The sequence below is a fragment of the Rhipicephalus microplus genome, unplaced genomic scaffold (assembly GCF_043290135.1).
Source record: "Rhipicephalus microplus isolate Deutch F79 unplaced genomic scaffold, USDA_Rmic scaffold_17, whole genome shotgun sequence".
NCBI classification, from domain to species: Eukaryota; Metazoa; Arthropoda; class Arachnida; order Ixodida; family Ixodidae; genus Rhipicephalus; species Rhipicephalus microplus.
The window spans coordinates 14431156-14452691 of NW_027464590.1; the positions used below are offsets into that span (position 1 = coordinate 14431156).

Below are 21536 nucleotides of genomic sequence, written 5' to 3' on the forward strand. Positions count from 1 at the left end.
GTCAGTCGGTAAATGGCGCTTGACGAAAACTGGAGGTGATAAAAAAATTGCCCGAGCTTCCCTCGGGGGAACACTGAGGAGGATGCGGAGCATATAATTGGTTAACGGGGTGTTAAAGTGCGACTTACTTGGGTCGATGGCTAAATTGGTTAGCGTGGTTGTGAAATGGGGTGTTAAATTGCGACTTACTTGGGTCGATGGCTAAATTGGTTAACGTGGTTGTAGGAGGGGGTGTTAAATGAGTGAACACGTACACACGTATGCGAAAGGGCGGCGCTGGTCGAAGGGACGTCGATCATTGTGTTTGTGGATTCGTTGGAATTCATTTCACCGCGACCTTGGACGTCGACGCGCCGTACAAACCAACCGACGAGCGGCAACTGAGCGAGCGAGCGCCGACCTTGAGTATATATACAGCTCGACGGCGCATGCACTGTCAGCTGTTGAATGTTCTCGAAGCGCGATGCCACATGCGCGTCCACTGGAGAATCAGGAGAATTGTAGATGTCGAACGCGGTGTGTAGAGGAGGAAGGGTGCACAGATGGTGGAGGAGTGAAGCGCGCGCGGTGTGTAGAGGAGGAAGGGATGCACAGATGGTGGAAGAGTGGGCGACGGCGCGACGGCGCATGCGCGCGCGTCAGCTGTCGAATGTTCGAGAAGCGGTGCGGACGGCACGGACGGCGCAGACGGCGCACTACAAGGCGCGAGTATAAGATGCTTCCGCATCTAAAATCGGCTGCTCAGGCAGGTCACTAAGCCGTTCACGCCTGCAAGCCCTTTTGTCGCACACCACGTCAGCTTTTAATCACCATACCTTGCGCTTGTGTCACCCGCATGGTGGAAGCGTTCTCACGCAGAGTTAGACTGAAAACAAGTTGCCCCTGTTGCGACGCCCACAGAGTTTCCTAAACATACACTAGAGGAAACGCTAGTGTCCATGGGAGCTGCGATGCACGGCGCTACAGCAAGCATGCTAAGGGTGGGTAGTACACGTACTTGTCTAATCTCGGTACTTCTGGCTTAGTTTATGTTCTCGTGGCTAAAAATTTTGTTGCCAAAAATAAAACAAACAGCAAATCTTGAGCAGTTCAGCTTCACCACCCCAATATTTTATACTGAGCATTTCAAAATCGTGTCACGATGTTCAAAAAGGTTGTCGTTTCCTTCGGAACAAAGCCAAAACACAGCAATAAATGAAGCCGCATGTGTGACTCGCTGCTCGAAAGTACGAAGACTAGACAAATCTATGTACTCTCTAGTTCCCTCTGGTTTATATTAGGAAAATGTATTGCGACACTGCTCTTGACAGAATAAATTGGTGGCCTGGTTACATGGTAACTGTGAACAGGCGCCAGGCTACTTTCTTGAGACAGCCGACCATCTCTCTAGCCAAACACATCTGTTGCGTGACAGTACCTTTAAGCTGTACCTCCAGTAAACGTATCATGGCTTGAGAAGCTTATTTTCGGCACGGTAAAGTGCGGCAAAGTGCCAGAGCGCAGAGGTGGAGACGAATCTCTGAGAAAAAGAAAGTTGCTTGCTTCATCGATGGTTCTTCAAGAAGGGGCTGATCCCACAAGGCAGCCTTTAGGAAGGTGGAAATTATTTAATGGGGAGAAATGGAAAGATTGGGAGATTGGTGCTCGAGAAGGAGTTCAGGAACAGGAGACGGAGGTCGTGCTTGGCACCTACTGGGATCCGAAGATTGAATACTACATCGAGAAGTTGGCGTCGATGGGGGCTCTATATTAAGCGCTAGGCATGTAACACCTGCGTGGGTACAACCCAGTTCTTCCTGCGTCATTTGTTCAGTGGCCTTTGTTCCACTGAGGGGTGGGTTTGCCTTTGTTGTACTGTTAGCTCGTTCTCATGGGGGGGTCGCCCGAGCTCGGGAGGATTCTAAATATTGCAAAACTCGGCCAATCCTGCACAGCGCCCCTGATGTGTCTACCGTTTAAATGACGTCATTTATTTTTTCGAACAATTCACGTAGCAGTTGATCAGTGCTTATAGTAAATAAACGTATGTTGCAGTATTTTATAGGTCCATTATAACAATTAGCTCGAACCAGAATTATTTATGTTGTGGAATCTATATTTTTTACGACAAATTGCCTGAATATTGGGATAACAGGAAGTAAGTGCTTGAACGCAAGTGGATGAAAGAGAAACAAACGCAACACTCGTCCCTCATGCCAAAAAAAAAAGCGTGCAGAAAAAGCATACGATTACAAAGCTTCAGAAAACTTAAACAAAACTTCCCCCTCGCAGGTTTGCACCTCCCTCTAAAAAATACGAAGAGTTTTGCGATTGTACCCAATGAATGAGGAAAGAACAGCTTTCGGTATGTGATATTTCTGCAGAACCACCGAAAGAGCCCATGATAAGTGGCCGATCACGCATGGCGCCTTTGGTATAGGTGGCAAGATGGAGGACCTACGCCACTGAGAAGAAACGACCAACGGGGAGTCGCCAAACCACTCGCACTGTGAGTTTTTATAGCGTAGCGATGGAATTGCGCAGCGACTGTCGGAGTGCTTTTCACGAGGGATACCCCGTCGCGCTTCGGTCGTAATTTTCGTTGAGGTGTTAGGATAGGCGGGGCAGCATGGAGGAATGCATTTGGACTTTTATATTCACTCTGTCAATATATCTTTCACACCTTTGTGTATTCACCAATACTACGTGGGCTTTTGTTCTCATTCCTAATACGAACAAAATATCGAAAGGACAATAGTATTGAGGTGCGGATGAAAATGGCGGTGCTCTAGAACGGCGAAGACACTTTATTACCTCTGGGCGTCTTTGTGACAGGAGGCCGCGTGTGGCCGCTTGCAGCAATTGCGTCAGTTCGAAACGCAACATATACATACAACTCTCTAGATTAACTGAGGTTGAGGCGAGAGCCATATATTACTTTAGTCCAAAAGAAGGCTATTGTTTCCAGCACCCATTTCGGGAGCTCTCTGTAATTTTTCGCCCAAGCGTGAATAGTACCATTGCATTTCAGGGGGTGTGAATGGAATCGAATCTTTTACTATATACTGTGTGCATGTCATCTGGGGGGGGGGGGGGGGGGGTATTCGAATACTGCTCGTGCTCTGTTGGTGATTCAAAAACAGAAATGTTACACAATTACAAAAAATTATCTTGAAACTGTATTATGAAGGGCGATGTGAGGTTTGCAATACTTGCCTATTTGTATTCTTGCACAGTTGCTTGAAGGTGGTCATATTTTTTCAACTTGTTTCTGAGAGTTTATATTTCAGAAAGATGAGATTTCGGCTTTATTGTCACAATGCATATACGCAAATGCGTTTGCTGAGGCTAACAAACTGTGTGAAATTGAGTTCACTTGTAGTGCAATGATTTGTTAAGTGCGAAAAGCGTTCAGTGCAAGTTCAGTACACCTCCGATTCTGTATCTTTCCACACATGCAGGGATGCAAAATTGAGCACGTGGTAAAGCGGACTGGAATATGGAGCTACAAGACAGCAATGTGACCATCTTTTTGAAAGAGTTGACATAAAAGGTTAAAAGAGGGGTACAGAAAGGATACGCATGTCCTGTGCACCCCTCTAGTGCAATCTCACCAGGAAAATTATTCCTTATGCAGAGTAACGTTTCTCCGAGTGTTAATCCAGCAGAACACGTGCCACTGAACAAATACCGCATGCTCTTTGATCATTGAGCGTTCATCTTGAGGCTGCGTCACGTGCAAATGCCAAATTTTGTGACTTTTAAAGTCGTAAAACACGCGAGGCACAAGAAATCGACAAAAAATTAAATTACGTTTTTAGGACAGATACTCGGGTAATTGGTTTAATAAACATTTTATTCGTCGTAGTCTTTTAACCTTTTGCCATGCGCAAGGCCCAATTGCTCTCCTCGTAATAAATGTGATTGTGGTAAACGAAAATGGTTCCGCGATCTCATCGAAATTATAAACGTATATGAACAAGTTAAGGCTAGAATGCACTTTTTCAAATAGTTACTAGCGCAACGAGTTGCGGGAATGCCACAAAGTTTGAAGAAACAATTCCTTCCCTTCGCACCTTTCGGCAATCGCCTTGTCTTTAACGTTGACCTTGACGGCAAGATGTGATGTGCTCGTCATACGCAACAGCTGTTTTTATCCGCTCGCCGGTGCGCGGGCTAGCTGCTGTGACTCTTCGCATGGAGAGGAAAAGCACTCGGCCAGGAGGGAAGAGCTAAAAAACAGTGCGCGGATTTGGAAAGAGCCAGGGGAGCGAGAGCGCCTTTATTATCATCAAACACATTGATTCACACTGTTAGGACACCATTTCAAAAAGTCTCAGGGGGATGTGTTCACTGTGAAACAATGCAGGACTGTGGCAGTACAAATACATTTGGACTTCTGGGTGCTTTAGAGACTCTTTACGGGGCCACTCAAGGTGCTCACGATGGCTTGAAAGGCAACATAATCCCAATGTATTTGAAAACAGCCCTATTTAGGAGGCCGCAAATTGCAGGAATGCCTTGCTTTCAGTGTATCTCTTTCACTAATATCGAATGACTTCTCGAGACCACCAGCTCCACTGTCTGTCGCTCTTCACCGAGTATATTGCCTAGTTTTTTGGGTAACGTTATTTCATGGTGATATCTTCAATGTTTATCCTTTTATGTACGTTTAATGGCGTCTGCAAAAGTTAGCGATAGTTTTTAACTATGAGAATCAAGTGTTTTTTTTGTATTTTACGCAGAATAGTTCGCAGAAAAAGAACTTTTAAGGCGTGCGTTGCAGACAGCTACTTGGCTGGAATGGAAATGTGGACGCGCGCTATCGACACAAAGGAAAGCGGTATCTCAGAACACGCGAATGAAGACACGATAAGATTTCCTAAAAGCATGACTGTTATTTTTTCGAAGTGTGGGATAAAATAACAGCATGGCACCTTCTACAATTTGTGTTGCGCACAAATGAAAGTCACTCATATGCATGTAAAATGAAAACACAAACAATGTCACTCTGGTTCATGCGCTGACAGACAATCATACATGCAGGACAGAGGCACGGTGCCTTTCAGTACAATGAGCTGTAATAAAAATAACTCCACGAAACTCAGATTCGGTTACTCGGCAGTACAAAGTACTACAACCTTTCCTGTATACTCGAAGCTATACACAAGACCTCGTATGGTTTGTTGACATCATTTCTCGAGCACTATAGAGACAAAAAAACAGCAGTAAGAATAATTTCTCGTCGACAAGCAACGTGGAACATTAGCAGCTCTCACTGGTGATGATTGAAAAAAAAAAGAATAAGCCACCAGCATCTTCCCACAGGGGGAACTTGATTAAATGCGTTGCACAGTGGTGGGGGTAGCTCGTGAATGTTGCGTAGTTGGGTATGGTTTGCGGCTCACCGGGTAGCGTTCATCTTGGGTGTGCGGGTCGAGGCGGGTAAGGATAACCGTAGGTCACGCTCACCGACGATACGTGCCCACGTACTAACGAGTCCTTACACGATGCACACATCAAGTACTATTTGAACAGCTCCAGCAGTCTCTCGTCGTCATCGTTGTCGCTGTTAACGTTGTCGTTGATGCCACCGCTCTTCAAGTCGACGTTGACGTGCTACAAAGACCCCATAGTGCGTTGGTCAGCTTCACTTTCTTCTTCATGCTCCCGACTAGCGTATGGTCGTTGTCGAAGCGCACTCGGTCACACACCTTACAGCTCTGTCCGAAGCTGTGGTCTTAGAAGTCGCTTTTGAAAGGAGCAGCTGGCTGCGCAAACTGCTTGGCTCGCCCCGCCCTTTTCACAGAGCGCTCGCGTTCACGAGCAGTTGCCAGCTGTTAGTATCTGTTGCTTTCATCGTATCTACTAGAGTCAATCAAAGCGTGAAGTCAAGCGAAAGAGGGGGAAGACGTTGGGATAAAAGGGGAGAGAGCGGGGAGGGGGAGACGAGCCAAGCATGCACAGTGTGGGTGTGGACGCTTACGACGAGTGACATGGCACGACTAAGAAATGCTTCGCATTTAAATATTATGCACAAAGTAAACGCTATTCAAGCCGTCGCTGGGCTCTGGTGAATTATGGCGGCAGAAAATAACGGCTCTTTCAAGCTTACATGGAACTCAGGACGCTGTTATAGAACTATACTTGAAGGAAGGCAGCATATTCAGCTCCTGAAATGATTCAGATACGATAAACACCTACGGGGCCCACCATGGAGGCTATGGTGCTCGAGTGCAGAGCTGCCGGTAGCCGGGACAAATTCCGGCTGAGGCGGCAGCATTTTAAATGGTGATGACCTTTCTTGAGGCACATGTACTTAGGCCTATTTTCACGTGGAGAACTCCAGCTGGATGAAATTTTCGCAGCTCTCTGCTATAGCATCTCCCATAGGTCGTAGTTTTGGGACGTCCAACCACAACAATTATTAATATATTAAATTTAAGTTACACTATGAAGATGATCGCGGCCACTAGAGAAAAAAACAAGGCTGAGCTTTTGTTACTACGATGTGACTGCGAGGATATTTTAAAGCTCATCTGTGATTCATGACTTTGCACGAACGGCATGTACGCACCAAGTTAAGACCACAAACTAATACAGATCACAATTATGAAGCAGGTGCGCGAGAAATTTCATAGTATCATTCAAACAGGCCTACAAAGAAATACTGGGATAGGCTAATCACGCCTGTTTTTCTCTTTCGTACCACAAGTATGAGTTTGAGCAATGGATGATTTCTCCAAACGGTCACATTTTATAACAGCCACACTTCACATAAGTAGTCATACCTCAGCGGTACTTGAAGGTGCTACTATAGGTAATGCGGCTGCTGTCACACACTGTCACACATTCATGAGCTGCTATTTAAACGTAGGTCTCGTAAACTTTTAAGTGTGAGCGTCACTGCTTAGGATTACTGCGCGATACCACGAAATGTTACGAATCGTTTTTAGCATGTCTGGTGTCATTATCTCCAACAAGAAATGACGAAACTCAAGCATCGCTACTCGGCGACTTCTTGCTGGTAGCCTGCTGCTATGCTTTCCGACTTCTAGTGAACTGGAGCTGTTGTATGTAGCCAAAGAATTATTTCATTGCTTGTTTGTAAAAAAAAGATAAAAATAACTGTAAGGCCGTATTTAACGCACAACCTTTCACAGGGCAATGACACGGAAGGGAGGAAGCAACAAAAAGGGAGAAGGCAGGGAGGTTAACCAGAAAGACATCCTGTTGGCTACCCTACACTGGGGGATAAATGAAGGGGACAAGAAAGACGAGAAAGAGCGAAGAGAGGAAAAAAAGGGAGTGGGGGAGAGACTGACAGTAATTTCACTGCAGCGTGTAGAACTCTACCGCATGTCAGAGGCGTTCACACAAGCCTGTCTTTCTCAGGAAACGCAGCAGGGCTTTCACTGCCTTGTGGGCTGTCGAGGCATGTGTACGTTGCTGTAATAGCACCAGCACAGAAAGAGGCCGATCATCCAGTCGCCGCATTGCGTTGGCTAGTACTTGTCTCTCTGACGCAAATCGAGGACAATGACACAGCAGGTGTTCGATATTTTCGTCGGTGCCGCAAACATCGCACGCCGCACTGTCAGTAATTCTGATTAACGTGGTATAAGCTTTCGTGAAAGCAACTCCCAGCCAAAGGCGATAGAGAAGCGAAGCTTCACGTCGATGTAGGCCGGGTGGAGGCCGGAGTTGTAGTGAAGGGTCGAGCTCGTACAGTCGTGTACGTCGGATGCTTGGTGTGTTCCACTCAGTCAGTGTGAGACTGCGGGCCAGTTGACGAATCTTCCTCGCCGCATCTGCTCTTGAAAGCGGAGTCGGAACGCTGTTCGCTTCTTTATGTGACGTGCGAGCAGCATGATCTGCAGAATCATTGCCGCTTATACCACTATGCCCAGGTAACCACTGAAAGACGATGTCATGACCTTTTTGTATTAACAGGTGGTGAAGTTTCACGGTTTGGTAAGTCAACTGGTCGTGGCATCCGCGTCGGAGAACTGATATCATGCACTGTAACGGTGGTTTTGAGTCAGAAAACACAGCCCATTTACCTGGTCTTTCTTCTGAATTGATGAGCTCCATTGCATTGCGCAGAGCCTCGAGTTCTGCCGTAGTTGATGTCGTCACATGTGAAGTCTTAAAACACCGAGTTACCCCTTGTGATGGTATAACCACTGCTCCACCTGAACTAGACGGTGTAGTAGAGCCATCCGTGTAAATGTGCACGTGGTTACTGTAGTTTTCTTCCAGTAGGGATAGACTCAGTTGTTTCAGGGCATGTGTCGGTAAGTCCGATTTTCTTCTCATTCCCGGAATCATTAAGTGAACTCGCGGCCGGCTCAAGCTCCAAGGAGGAAGCAGTAGCTTTGATGATGTTGCGTATGTCTCGGCAAACGATGAACGATGCTTGGAGACAATAGTGCCGTATGTCGTGCGGGGCCTTTCAGCAGCTAGGCTCGCCAGGTGGTGAGAAGGGGTCCTGGCATAATGCCTGAGGTGCATGCGCATTGTCTCGGTAATAATATGCGTATTTATCGAGTGATCTTGAGCGATGGCAATGGTTTCAGCCGTTGAAGCACTGCGGGGTATTCCTAGGCATATCTTAAGTGCTTGGGCTTGAATGCTCTGAATTGCGCGCAGGTTGGTCTTGCCGGTGTTAGACATTGCAGGTAAGCTGTACCGTAAGAATCCGATAAACAGCACTCTGTACAGTTGTAACATGGATGATATGGGCACTCCCCAATTTTTTCCTGCATGGAATTTGAGCATGTGGCATGTTGCTTTCAGCCGCTTCTTCACATAGTTCACGTGTGGAGTCCACGACAGGTTTCTATCTATTATGACTCCCAAGAACCTGTGGCTTCTGCTGAACGATATGTATTCTTCATTAATCGATATGCTGTAAGCAGACATTGCTTTCCGCGTGAACGCTACCACTGCACATTCTCCGCAGGACACCTCGAGGCCTTGTTTACGAAGATAGCATGACGCCGTTGTAGCAGCCTTCTGAAGGCGGGCGCGAAGCTGAGGCCTTGTCACACCTGATGTCCAAATGCAGATGTCATCAGCATAGACAGAAAGTTCTACAGTGCTAGGTAGCTGCTCGACTAGACCAATGAGAGTTAGGTTGAAAAGGGTAGGGCTTAGCACTCCTCCCTGAGGAACTCCTCGGCTGCTGTAATAATCAGGTGTTGGGCCATTCGCTGTCATCACGCAAAATGATCTCAGCTGTAAGTAGCTGTACACCCACATATATATCTTGCCACCAAGACCTACTGTTTCCAAAGCACTAAGGATGGCTTGATGGGTGACATTGTCGTAAGCCCCCTTAACGTCTAGAAACAGGGCGGCGCACAGTCTCTTACAGGCTTTCTGGTGTTGAACATATGTCACCAGATCAACAACGTTGTCGATTGACAAATGGCCGCGCCTGAATCCGGTCATGGATACTGAACAGAATTCGTAGTGCTCTAAATACCACTCCATTCGTGTTAGAATCATTCGTTCCATCGTTTTTCCCACACAACTGGCAAGTGCGATAGGACAGTATGAGGCAATATCCAAAGGAGATTTACCAGCCTTTAGAAGTGGAATGAGGCGACATGACTTTCATGCCTGGGGAACAGTACCAGTCTGCCAGGAGTCGTTGTATAGGCGTAAGAGTGCCTTCCGAGCTTCGTCTCCAAGATTACGAAGGGCACGATAGGTAATGTCGTCAGGACCGGGTGCTGAAGAACGTCTGCACAGAGCCAGTGCCGCCTCTAGCTCATTCATAGAAAAATGGCATTCCCTACGGGGATCAGGTTAGGGCGGTGGTTTGTCAAATGTTCCCGTTCTTGATACTGTGAAATTGGAATCACCGGCAATTCTTCTACAGAAAGATTCTGCGACGTCATTCTCTCTGCATCGAAGGTGAAGTGCCAGAGATGTCAACGGGTGTCGCTGACCCAAGGTTGTGCTAAGACCCCGGACAGTTCGCCATATCAGTGATAGGGGCTTTCGTGGATCCAACGACTCGCAAAAGGATGTCCAACGTCACCTAGCCAGTTTATCCATGTGCCGCTGCATTTTCTTTTGAATGCGTCTAGCCAGCCTCAAATCATCCATGCACTTTGTCCGTCGGTACCTTCGTTCTGCACGACGGCGTATTGCGCGAAGTTTCTCAAGCTCAGTGTCGAAATCGGTGCGCTTGTGACTACTCAAATGTGTATGCGTGGTATTCTGCAGGACATCCTTTATCAAGTCCTCTAGGTTATATGATGAGCTGTCGGTACAGCAGTCTTCCATTAACATTTTGAATTTCGGCCAATCGGTGTACTTGAGGCCTCTTGAGGACTTGGAGCTGGTGAAACCTTCTATACACAGGTAAGTTGGTATATGGTCGCTGCCCCGCGTTTCCAGATTCGAAAACCAGTGCACTTTCCTGATAAGTGAGCGAGAAACCAATGTAAGGTCCAGGCAGCTGCTATAGGCTGATCCGCGTAAATATGTAGGGCTTCCATCGTTACAAACGCAGAGTTCGTACTCCGAGGCTAAGGACACCAATTTTCTTTCTCTAGAGTTGTCCCTGGAGCTTCCTCATAGGAAATGGTGGGCATTGAAGTCGCCAGTGATCACCCATGGCCTTGGAGTCGATGTCAGAATACCGCGTAAGCGCTCGCAGTCAAGGCGGCTTGATGGAGATAAGTGAGCTCCGATAATCGTGAAAGCAAACTTATCCTTCTTCACAGTAAGGCACACATACTGATTCCCTTCATCAGGCGAGACTCTGTGGTGAACGTAAGTGAGGTCATGTCGCATGAATACAATAACTTTGCTGCAGTCTCTGTGAGTGGAGGACATAAAGCACTCATATCCTGACAGCTTGATTGAAGCACACAGGTTGGGTTCACAAATCAAAATAATGGGGAAGCGGTTCACAAATACAAATTGTCTAAAGTCAGACATGCGCGACTTCAGTCCTCTGGCGTTCCACTGAAAGACAGATGCATTCTTGACTTCCGCTCGAAACGACGGTGCCTCGCTGGCCATGGTTTTACCTTAGAGCTGCAAGCACCGGACTCAGGGTGTTCAGCATATGCAGTGCGGTCTGCGCCGCAGAAGTCTTCATATTACTCAGTAGGACACGCATGGTACTCATCAGTGATTGCAGCAAGCTTATCACTTGATCTTCATTCATCGCATCACTGGTTTGAGGGGTCGTCGAGGGCGGCGGGATTTGATGCAGCTCCGAAGTAGGTTGACGTCGTGGAAGAGAGGGCCACTGTTCGGAAGGCGCGACTGCTGTCCCTTTCTTCTGTTTGGCAGCATCCGTCTTCAGTGAGCTCGGTGTTTGTGGGTCGGCCTCTTTGATAGAGGATGACATCTCTCTATCGGTAGAGGCGTTTTTCCGTGATGGTCTTCGCCCACGATGCCGTCGTCGGCGTAGTGTAGCGGCAGCTTCTCTGTGCGTTGAATTGTCCCGCACCATACTCCTGAGTACCGCGTGCTCGTTTCGCACCCGCGGGAAATCTTTGGATGAGGCCTCATGAGCGCCGTGGCAGTTTGGACATCGTAGTATGGTGGCACTGCAGGCGTCTTTTGAGTGAGACTCAGCGCACCGCGGACACACAACTTTGTTCTCACAGACACCTTTTACGTGTCCCATCTTGAAGCACTTGTAGCATTGCAGTGGCTTCGGTAAGTAAGGACGCACTGAGTGGCGAACATGGCCAACTTTGACATACGAGGGAAGGCTGTCTCCCTCGAACACAAGCCTCAAGCAGCGTGAGTTGCCGAGTCTGGTAGTGTGCGTAATGCGGGTGCGTTCAGTCGCTGGCTTTATTAGTATTGGCAGGTCATTAGCTGAGATGGAAAGATCCACATCATAAGTGACGCCAACAGTGCCATTACAACCTGTAGCGACCATTGGCCGAACTTTCACGTTGCCGATTTCTGTTATGTTCCGAAGGCTTTGCAGTGCGCTACGGTGCATAACGTCTACAGCAAGGACATTCTTTCGTGCATTGATCCTCACGTCTTTGATCTCATTCGACGCGGTTTCCTCGAGAAGCACAGAAAGAACTTGCCTGTTGAGGAGTCGCAAGTTAGATGCAGGGTCTTCAGGCATAAACAGCATGGTGTGCGGCCACCGCTGTGGTGCAGTCTTAACGGTGGAAACACTTGCCGACGATGCCGTTCGCAGCAGTCTTCGTTTTGTAGATTGATTCATGACGACCGTGAAGTCATCATACGATGACTCAAAGCCGTCCGAATACAAATCGGTTGCTTCACTGTCGGTGTCGCTCGACGCGTTGCTACGCTTCCTGGACGACGAAGTCCGGCGCGACGGTTGCACGCCTGGAACATTCTCAGGTGTGTCCTGAAGCATCACCGCAAAGGAGGGAGCGGCAGCTCCTAGGATTTCCAGGAAAGCAAATTGAAAACACTGAGACACGGGCACAAGCGTTCTGTGAGAGAATCACTTCGTCAGGGCAATGACACGATAGTAAATAAAAGTGGGGATGCATATACCGACAAAAGAAAAGACAACAAAATTTCAAAAAACATCACATTTTTGTATTTCTACGGCTTCTTTTTTTGGTCCGCATATACATGCCTGCCTTCTTTTATCATAAATCTGCATCGACTTTGTTAACACCCTGTCATTCTAAGCACACCGTTGCCGCTTCTCTCCTCTTCCTCGTTGCCCGAAAATATACATGCAATTTACATTATTAGACATGTCAGTCAGCTGCTCAAAACTTCGTTTTCCATCGGATATTGTAGAACGAAACATGGACAGGCATTGAAGACACATTGAAGGCTACACAAGCACACTCTACACAAAGAGATGCTGCATCGCGATAATAACTTCGAATATTTTACTTTATTAGATTTCTTTTTATCCTTCTCTTACGGCATTACCACTTCAATTCATTCGTAAACTTCCGTAGGACGACACATATCATGATTCACTCACAGATAACACATCTGAGCAAGTGTGTCACACTTCGAGAGAGTTAAGTTGTAATTGGCTGAATCACTAACAACAATGAGAGTCTTAAATATAGGCACATCCTTGCATATAGTCTCATGCCACTGCTCGTAGTAGTGTGGTACCTTTACTACTTCGAACAACACAGGTCGTCGCAAGGAAGGGGAACACAAATGCTTCGACGCGCATGTCACATTAAGCCAATAAGATTGTATTTTCTTTTCGCCGGATTGCCAATAATTGTGTTTTACTCACACATTTTTTGTTTTTGGAATAGTGCATGAGTCCCATACCAAAAGCGGATTGTATTTGAGATAGAATTTCGTTCACGTGTGCTTTAAAAGCCCATATTGTCTATCTAAAAAATTTTCTGTTCTCGAGAAAGTGTGGGCGCAACGTTCACGTAACAATATTTTTCTTGAACGATAAAAACAACAACGCACAATATAGGACACATTACTCAAGTACTGAGGCAGTAAAAAAAGCTGCCGCCGTTTCACGGCAACGTGACGGGACGCGATCATATGGCACGTGACACGATGCTATGACACGATGACACGTGACACGATGCTAGCACCCTATATTCACCCCACGAAAATCCACAGGCTGACAACTAGGGTTTCAAAATCGAATGTAGCGCACAAGGTTTCGACAAAATTGATGTCAGTAGAGTTGCAAAGTGTGTAAAAATAAGCACTCGGAACTTTATCAGTGTCCCCTTAATGAACAAGAAATTCAGTTTTTGGTGGATTCAGGTTTTTGGTGGATTTTTGGTGGAATTCAGTTTTTTGGTGTATCCATGTACTGTGAACATTAGAATTGTTGATGCAATGTGATGAGATAAATCAGCACCTGAATGTCGGCCTGGGCACTAACAAAGTGTGAAATGTGGAAGCGGTACACTGTGGATTCAGTTTTGAAGGCGCCACTAAAAATCATTGTTTATACACGGAGAAGCGGCAGAGTAAACGCACTCAAACGAGGCTCCAGCACTAAACGCAGCTGTGCAAAGGCGTGAATGAATTCGTGATTCGTCGCCTATATTTGGCCATGTTGACTATGATGGGCTTGTTCGTTGTTTTCATTGAAAGGGCCACTTCATAGTCTCGAAGTGCACCCGAGTAGTCCCTCTGAAATGAAACGTGTAGCATGCCATGTTAGCTAAATGAATGCGCTCAATGGATGCATTCTTGAAGCAGAAGTGGGGTTCTAGTAATGGAAAAATGAGGAATAAGGAACAAACTACTGTGAGTGTCCTTGAAGACTATAATTGTTTTGCCAAAGTTCGCAAATTCAAAGCCCACCTCCAAGTGTTTGACCACAGCAAAGTTCATATTAGCAATTATTTATTTATTTATTTGCATACACTAGGACACAAGGGAAAGAAGGAGAGAGCAAACTGTTCTAACTTGTTCTAACACACATAGTTTAGGAGTGTTCATAAACACATATAATTGTAGGCTGTAACGTCTCCTTAACGCCTACATTTTTAGAGCGTTTCTAAAGTTTCTGGAAGGGTGTTGCCCATGCGACAAAAATACACTTTCAAGGGTGTATTTTTGCAGTGATTGGTTTCATCAAGTTATTAACATAAAATTTGTTCAGCTGCCTTCCTAATCTTATTTCATAATTGGTATTGGAAAGCTTCAATATTACTTTGGCGGATCCTTCCCATTTGACCTATAGCTTGTTCTTTATGGATGGCTTCAGCAACATTACTGAACTTCATACTTCAAAGGGGTGTTTCTTCGCCTATTTGTCGTAGTGTTGCTTCGACAACACTTGTGCAGCCTTCATGTGCCATTCCACAAAATCTTGTGTACTTCCAAGCCTTTGAAGGAGGTTGAGAGCATACGCAACCATAGTAGGGTCCTCATCAAACCCTTCCAGGTCTCGCGTAGCATTCGCAATTGTGTTCTCTTATTCCTGCCATATACAAGCTCTACAGGGCTAAAGGCAGTGCTTTCATAAGGATCTGATCTCAATGTTAACAGGAAGGAATACACGCTTGCCCGTCGCATTTGTGCTCGTAGCAAAGAGCTCTCGGTATCCGTTTCAGAACGGAATGCATTCACTCTACTGGATTAGATTGCGGGTGCTGCTACGAGTTGTGCACTACTTTTATTTCTTCGTTATTTACAAATGTAAAGGTAAGGCAGTTCTTCAAGACACTACCATTGTCCTATTGAATTGCAGAAGGATGGATGAAACAAAGGATGGTCGTCCATGATTACCGCTGAGTCTCAAAGTGCTCGATACCTTTTCCCATTGACACTAATTTCCTGAATATACGGCTCTAACAACTTAATGTTATTTTCCCATTCTTGAATTGCTGCGAAAGCAAATGTTTGTTTCAATTTACTGCCTTGTGCCCTTCCTTTTTGCAGCTGTAGCAGATTAGCAGCTTCATTGACTCAAACACACGAGTGGTATAGTGCACTGTTTAGGAACCTCACTCGACTTCTGCACTTCCGTTTGCTCTCCCCCTACAGTGTCCTTCGTGAGAGATAGGTTCTTTATGAAATCGCCGTGCGGAGTGGGCTTCCTTTCATCAGGTTTCTTCTAAAAGGCCTCTCTTCTTTCACCCTTTTTCAACGCGCACTGCCCTGCTATGCAAACTCAGGCGAGTATAGTACTCTTTAGCTAACTTTGATGCCTTGTTTAGCTGTACTTCGCCAGCTTGTCCTGCAGCTAAAGCTTGACGTCATCCTCAATGCAGCGGTAGAATTGTCTCAACTTAATGAATTCCACCACCTCACGCGATTGTCATAAACATCTTCGCCCTTGAGTCATTCAATTAAATTAGCTTTACGACAAAACGCGAAGTCGACGCGTTGCTCATTTCCATTTTTCGCATACCGGAATCTTTTCCGGAAAGACTCGGGTGACAACTAATAACGCCTCAAGAGCACTTAACCTCGTTATAGCTCTCAAAGACTTCTCTCAACAACCATGTTATCACGTCAGATGCTTCACGGGGAAGTAGAACTAATAGGTTCTGTGCCCAAAGCGACCGCTCCAAGGCATTTTTCTCACAGACGTGTTCAAACTTGACGTACTTCGCTATCTACTTGTCTACTATGAACGGAGGCAATTGGTCCTTAATCCTATGACCGCTGTCTGAACCGTCGCAGAAGCTACGCTAGATGCCAATGAACACTTTAGGATTACAATTCTATTTTTTATCCTCGAGGCGCCCCTATCTCTCGGGCTTCCCCTGGCGTTCTTGCCTTTCTGGATCATCGCGAAGGTCCCGCTTTTCAGCCTCCTCCAAAAAAGTTGTTGCCTTTTGGCCCCATCAAGGTGTGCTTTCGTATCTATCCAGGCCTCATAGACTACATCAGTCATCATTCCTCCATCCTTCATGAGCTCAGCCCTGCCGCGGTGGTCTAGTGGCTAAAGTACGCGGCTGCTGACCCGCAGGTCACGGGATCAAATTCCGGCTGCGGTGGCTGCACTTTCGATGGAAACGGAAATGTCACAGGCCCGTGTGCTCAGATTTGGGTGCACGTTAAAGAGCCCCTTGTGGGCGAAATTTCCGGAGTACTCCAGTACGACGTCTTTCATGGTCATATAGTGGTTTTAGGACGTTAAACTCCACATATTATTCAAATCGTGATCTCGGAGATAGCTTGCTTACGTTTTGCACGGCGCAAAGTAAGGCCAAGTTCATCACAAATTTTCATGAGTTTCTTCACTTCAAGGTTACCATCGTTCACACTATCTTCTTCGTGTTTGTCCTTGTTAAGAATATAATTGCCATAGCCACTAAAGGTCTACTAGCAAGACGCGCAAACATTTGTCAACACCACCGTGTTTACACCCTCCGTATTAACCTTATTTTCAAAGCACTCCGACTTGGCTTGGAACAGTCAAAGCTCCCTTCAATGCTTCACACACCCTTTTCTCTAAACTACTATAACCTGTGCTAGAGCAGTCTGGTGAATTGAGGTGAAAACATCAGGCACTCACTGCATCGGTGTAGCTCACGCCGGCCGATCCTGAAGCTGCCATTCACTGTTAAAAAGCGCACCGCTACCGCCACTCTTGAGTTGTGTGCCGAAAACATGGTCCGCCAAGGTCACCACCGTTAGGTTGGGCGTGTTTCTCAGCTCGCTGCTGCTTCTGCGCACAGTTAAATGACGGAGCGGAGAAGACGGCGGGGAGTTAAGGCAACATTCACGTACAGAATAAATAGAAACATTACTTATTCGGCAACCGCGCCGACAGCTTAGAAGCTCGAAGAGCGCAGATGTTCTCGAATGCTCTGATACAATCGTCTGCTCTCTCGTTGCTCAATGATACAATCGTCTGCTCAATCGTTGCTGCCAGAGTCACGGTGCTTGGTTTTTTTATAGGCTCATCCTCACGCCAATAGCCTCCAATGCAGAACGCTTCTGATCTTGCGTCAGGAACCGCCGAGTACTCCTGGCATCAGCAGCTTACAATCGGAAATCATCGCTCTTCTCGGGCTGTATTGCACCCGTGAGCGAGTGGTGTAGCACACGCATTAAGCAAGACTCCCCAGGCTGGATGGCATCAATTGCGTAATCGGGCTGGAATTTGAGCTGCGCGTGGAGGGAGCTTGCCGTGCGTTGCGTAAGGGCTGGTTTACGCTAGCGGCAAGCCTGTCGTAACGGCACAGTGCCGCACACCTCCAGCCGCCGTCATTCACGAAAAAGCTTTTCAAAGGGCATGGCAAATTTCACCGGCGAGGCATTTCAGCATCCGACAGAAATGGCTGCCCTTCCTAATGCAGTGGTCGACCACCTCGAATCTCTAAAGTGGCCGCCGTGCGTTCTGTAGCTCGTAAGCGGCGAACTGGTACTTCCATTTGCTTTACAATCATGTTTTTTAGCTTCGACAACGCTGTACTCGAATCAATTTGGCACCGAATTTGAAGCAAGCCTTGCCGAATCTCGGAAAGCATATATTACACGTTTGTTAGCTGTTGATAATGCTCTATAGCAGGCGCCACTTGCCCAAACCGCTTCTTTCAGACATGTTATTTTGCATGGTTGTGCGCTTTACTTTAGTTAAATTGCTAAAATGCTCTATTCCCTGCTGCAACGTAGTCTGCAAGCAACATGTACGTCATAGCGTGAAAATCGTGGAGTAAGAAGCATTCAATTCGAAGTGTCCTGGGCCAGACGTAGACGATGCGCAGATGCGAAAGCAGAGGACGCGGCGGAGCCGTGTCGCTATTCCATCGCTGATTGGCTACGTAACTCAGCAGCGAAAGGCGAATAGTGCGAAATTGGGTTTCGAATGCATTGTTCAAGTGGCAAAGAACGGCAGACGTGCGCGAAGGAAACGACCATGCACGGCTTCCTGAGAATGTCAAGCGTCAAGCGGCGAGGAATGCTTGCCGCTAGCGTGAACCAGCCCTAAAACGCCAATGAGGAGATGCCGTCAGCCGGCCTCGCTCTTTCGCCTTACTATGGTTGCCTTTGCTGAAGCAATGACGTTTGGTTTAGTCTCCCAGGCAACCCAGGTGTCGAATTCGAATTTGTGGATTTACTTCGTACATTACTCCCCACGTGTATATCTTGCAATTTGGAAGGTCCTTCGACAATTGCTGTGCTTGGGATGATCACATTCTCTACTTTCTGATCCTGCACTAGCATATTGTCACGGAAATCCTGCTGGGCCAAGCTACCAAAACTTTCGATGGCATGTGTAACCTCGGTGATTGATCGTCGCGAAATATCTTGTCCTGGTTGCGGGCGGAATAGATATTTGAAACCAGTAGAGAATGGCTGCATCCAAGTGCTGAATTGACGCTGCAGTTGAGACTTGGCATCTGGCTTCAGAGGCTATGTAGCTCTTTCTTCGGGTGGCATGCCTTCTTTGGCTGACCTGACTTTACAGTCAGCTTGTAGTCACTCAATGCGGGGTTTACCTGTCATTTTTTCACAATTTCATGAAACGTCCAGTGTGATGCCGTTCTTGAGTTACCCTTCGTGTTGTCCACATGCATCGTACTCGGGCCCTCTTGACGGGGGTTAGCCGTTGGCGTTACCGTGAGAACGTTGGCTCTTTACCTCAGACGCTGTTTGTGTGTTGCGCGAGCAGCGTGGTCGTGCACCAACGAGCCGCTGGCGTCCAGATCGCCTCGCAGGCCCTTCCTCGTGCCAGAGTGGCGTGCGCGTGCAGCGTGGCACCTGAATTCTTTGGTGGCATTGCGTTCCAGCAAACACGCACAATATGTTTAGAGTTCGATATTTAGTAAAAAAACAGTCGGAAGGTTCCACGTACCTGAGAATCGAACTTATTGCGAAACCTGCGGAGGGATTGTGAGTGCCCTGCTGGAAGTTTTTCATCGAGCGACACGTCATCAATTCACGCTAAATATATGTACAAACGTTGCAAGCAAAGACATATGTTGAAGAGTTGCAGATGTTTCTATAACTAGTTGTTAACTAGTTAAGTAGTTGGTATAACCATCCATGTGAACAGATGGTTCCCGTGGGCTGTGGGCCAAGGCACGCTCAGGGGAGTGACTCTGATTCACGTGTAGAATTTTATCGCTGCGGAGCCTCGCTTGTTTATTACACTGATTATACACATATACAATGATGTAAATAAATAATTACACTGTGACTCAGCTGTAACAAAACTTTTTTCCTAGTTTTATATGCAGCTTATTTGCTGACAGTGTTTTTGTCATGAAAATACTCCGACAGCAGCAAGCGTTGGCCCGAAGAGCGATCGCATTTTGACGTGGCAGCAATCAAGAGCTTGTTTCGCTGAATATCTGCTGTCAGCGTCGGCGGTGTCATCGCCAGCATCCTTGGTTGAGAAAAAAAAAAGCGGCATTATACCTGAAAAATTACTTCGTGTTTGCTATAAGGAGACCAGCCCAAGAGCAAAGGCACGTTATTTATTAGGGAATCCATAGTCTGCGTACGTTTGACCATTTATGTGAATGCATTTACGCTTGCATGTTTGTGCGTGCGCGCGGAAATATCGCTGTCGCTTTCTGTTTCCTCAGCAAAGTGTACGAAAACCTTCGTCAGAAAACTTTCAGCTAATTAATCACAACACTTACACGCGCTCGATTAAGAACTTTAATTTACACGCTACCCTGGCCAGTTTTACTGTTAGCGTCATGCAGATGGCTTCATTTCGGCCTCTAACAGTATAAACTGCATGGTATGGTGGAAAGTATTTCATTAGGTCCTGAAGGTTCACCCTTGGGTTTACCCGTACCACATTCATGTCGGGATTGTCGGGCCAGTGTCATCAGCCATACTTTGTGCTATTTTATTAAGGCGCGTTGACTTCAACTTCATGATGTGCTTATCAGACAGTAAAAACGAGCGCACACCGAAAGCAGTATAATTTGTGTTGCTCGACCCTTATACGCCGCCGACGCGGGACGCCGACAATAATATTTCGCGTTTCATGAGGCATGTAAGAATATCTAAAGCCTTCACCCTAACATACGTGATTGTGTCGTAAGTAGCGTGGTCGCAAGTATTCCTGCAAATTTTCAAGTTGGTTACGAGTAATGGACGATGAACTACGGCCAGTTGCCCTTGTTTTATTTAAATGCTTGTTTTCTTAAAGAAAATGTCCATGTCTGCTCAATGAGTGCACCCGACTCATACATCACTTCACGTGCAGCCCCGCATGGTTATGCCAACGTGCAAATAAATTTGAAACGTTCCACTTGAAGCGTTTTCACGCGTGGCAGACCTTAACGTAATGTACAAGCCTGGAAGTCTGCCACACGTCAGTGTTAGATTGACGGGGCCTCACTCGAAGCATGTTACATATTTTGGCGTGTGCGACAGGAATCGTAGACCACGTGATGATGTCTGGGAGACTAGCGTAGCTCTGAGATTACAGTGTGTAGCCGTCCTCGCTATTGTTGTATGTTTGGTAGCTGTTTGTAGACATGGGGAGCACGGACGTAGACAAGCTTATTGAATATGGCAGAACCCATGCTTTTGTAAGCAAGCAATTGTTTCATTTTGTCAAAAAAGAATGAAATATACGGAAAAAAAGAGTGTCATGCTGAGCAAAAGTGGCACACGAAGCATGTGCAACGCGAGATGAAGGGGGAAAGAGAATGGTCTCGATAAAGAATAAAGGAAGAGAAAGATAGTCTAAAATTAGGACAGCTTACTACGCAGTAAAACCGCTGCTCAGGCTCGAGAATTCCTAGTAGGCCGAACATCCCTAGCCCGAACCAGCTGGCTTAAAAATACCCTGAGTACGTTGACTAATTGGACCAGGGATTCACAAAACGGCGGGAAAATTTTGAGGCACTTGATTTTATGGATGAAAGATGCAATGAGCCCGTAGTTCACAAACCGTTGAGAACCAGCCGAAATGATAAGGCCGACACGGATGAGGCCACTGATGAGGCCAACAGCAGGTTCATAAGTGAACCTAATGTGTTCGATGCTGAAAGTCCCATTGTGGCCACAGAGGCCACTGAAGGCCCCTGTCATGCCGACGAGGTAAGTGCCAGCAGAGTCTTGTTGCTACGGAAAGTCCTACTCTAAATGGCTTCGGACAATCACAGTGCTACAAGCCCAGCGAGGAAGAACTCGTCTAG

The 21536-nt window shown here is 46.7% G+C and overlaps 1 pseudogene; it reads left to right on the top strand.

Annotated features, from left to right (window-relative positions):
• The window catches only part of LOC119184499 (calpain-7-like), a 30600-nt pseudogene extending 9064 nt beyond the window's left edge, over positions 1-21536 (top strand).